A 2557-nucleotide genomic window follows, 5' to 3' on the forward strand; every position below is an offset into this window, starting at 1 on the left:
ATCGGACATGTCCTTTTCCTCTAAACATTTTATTTCTCAACATCAAAGGAATATTTCTTCACTTCAAGTGGTCGGATTTGAGAAAGTATGTGTTCCATCAAGAGATGGGGATTTTAAAAGACGTCTAGTGACCAGAGAAGCTTTCTGGATGTTCCAGCTGAAAACCTGTGTTCCAAATGGACTGAATGCACGAAAGGAAATTATGTTCCATAATTGATGTGCATATTTTTTACATTGGAATCCTCTATATATCTATATTCGTTTATATTTAATTGGTATATTTTATACTGATTTGTTTTTAATATTTTTCTGTTTTTGTATGACTGATTTTATTGCTATTATGCACCATGTGTGTTTAAACTGTGATTGGTGGGAGGTGGTATATATTCAGCATGGTGTTCACTTGAAAGTAGCTTGGAAAAAGAACTTATTGTTCGAAACGCGTTGCTATTGCTACTCCGCTATGATGGGGCTTGTCCGTGTATCTCTGTTCTTATGCCTTCAATAAATTTTTTGCATGTTTCGAAGCTGGATATTTTTTTCTTTTGGACCGTTTTCACGTGTGTTTACACGGAATCCGAGCCTCCTTGCATCGCCATTAGCCAGGACAGGTGAGCTGGTCTTTTTCACTCGCTGTGTATAATGGCAGACAGTTCCAAGGAGAGGGAATGAACGTCTGAAGTGTGAAGCAGCTAAAAGGTAACCCAGACAGGGAAGATTAACTGAGAGACTGTATAGCCTGATGGCTAGATAAAGCATAGCCTGTGTGACCACAGGGCTAAAGGTGCAGAGCTCCACTATGAAGATTCATTGTTGTCTGCTGTAAGAATGTTCTGTTTTCCTCATGCTGCCACGGTTTATGCTGATTAAACAACAGAATATAACTCCAAGTAAATCAAACTTCTGTGACATCAACCTGTCCACTTAGAAAGCAACACTGATGACAATCAATTTCACATGCTCTTGTGCAAATGGAATAGACAACAGATGGAAATTATTGGCAATTATCAAGACACCCTCAATAAAGGAGTGGTTCTGCAGGTGGGGACCACAGATCACATCTCAGTACCAATGCTTTCTGGCTGATGTTTTGGTCACTTTTGAATGTTGGTTGCGCTTTCACACTCATGGTAGCATGAGATGGACTCTACAACCCGCACAAGTTACTCAGGTAGTGCAGCTCATCCAGGATGGCACATCAATGCGAGCTGTGGCAAGAAGGTTTGCTGTGTCTGTCAGCGTAGTATCCAGAGGATGGAGGCGCTATCAGGAGACAGGCCAGTATACCAGGAGACATGGAGGGGGCCGTAGCAGGGCAACAACCCAGCTGCAGGACCGCTACCTCTGCCTTTGTGCAAGGAGGAACAGGAGGAGCACTGCCAGAGCCCTGCAAAATGACCTCCAGCAGGCCACAAATGTGCATGTGTCTGCACAAATGGTTAGAAATCGACTCCATGAGGATGGTCTGAGTGCCCAACGTCCACAGATGGGGTTGTGCTCACAGTCCAACAACATGCAGGATGCTTGGCATTTGCCACAGAACACCAGGATTGGCAAATTCGCCTCTGGCACCCTGTGCTCTTCACAGATGAAAGCAGGTTCACACTGAGCACATGTGACAGACGTGACAGAGACTGGAGACGCCATGGAGAGCGATCTGCTGCCTGCAACATCCTTCAGCATGACCGGTTTGGCAGTGGGTCAGAAATGGTTTGAAGTGGCTTTTCTTTGGAGAGCTGCACAGCCCTCCATGTGCTCACCAGAGGTAGCCTGACTGCCATTAGGTACCGAGATGAGACCTCAGACCCCTTATGAGACCATATGCTGGTGCGGTTGGCCCTGGGTTCCTAATGTGGCACAATGCCAGACCTCATGTGGCTGGAGTGTGTCAGCAGTTCCTGCAAGATAAAGGCATTGAAGCTAGGTACTGGCCTGCACGTTCCTCAGACCTGAATCCAATTGAGCGCATCTGGGACATCATGTCTCGCTCCATCCACCATCACGTTGCACCACAGACTGTCCAGGAGTTGGAGGATGCTTTAGTCCAAGCCTGGGAGGAGATCCCTCAGGAGACCATCTGCCGCCTCATCAGGAGCATGCCCAGGCATTGTATGGAGGTCATACAGGCACGTGGAGGCCACACACACTACTGAACATCTTTTCCTTATCATGATACATTTCCACTAAAGTTGGATCAGCCTGTAATTTTATTTTCCACTTTGATTTTGAGTATCATTCCAAATCCAGACATCCATGGGATATTCATTTTGATTTACATTGATAATTGATATGTTTTATTGTTCTGAACACATTCCACTATGCAATGAATAAAAATTTGCAACTGGAATATTTCATTCAGAGATATCTAGGATGTGGTATTTTAGCGTTCCATTTATTTTTTTGAGCAGTGTATAAGCCCATATATATCGGGAACTAGAGTATATCAGGTTCTGGGATTTAATTATATTTTTAATAACAACTTCATTCACGATTATTTACTTCATTCATTGTTCATTACATTTTCTTAATAAATTATCATATCTCTTTGTTACACATC

This window comes from Dendrobates tinctorius, unplaced genomic scaffold (genome assembly GCF_039654945.1).
Source record: "Dendrobates tinctorius isolate UK_male_01 unplaced genomic scaffold, ASM3965494v1 ptg000366l, whole genome shotgun sequence".
Classification (NCBI taxonomy): Eukaryota; Metazoa; Chordata; class Amphibia; order Anura; family Dendrobatidae; genus Dendrobates; species Dendrobates tinctorius.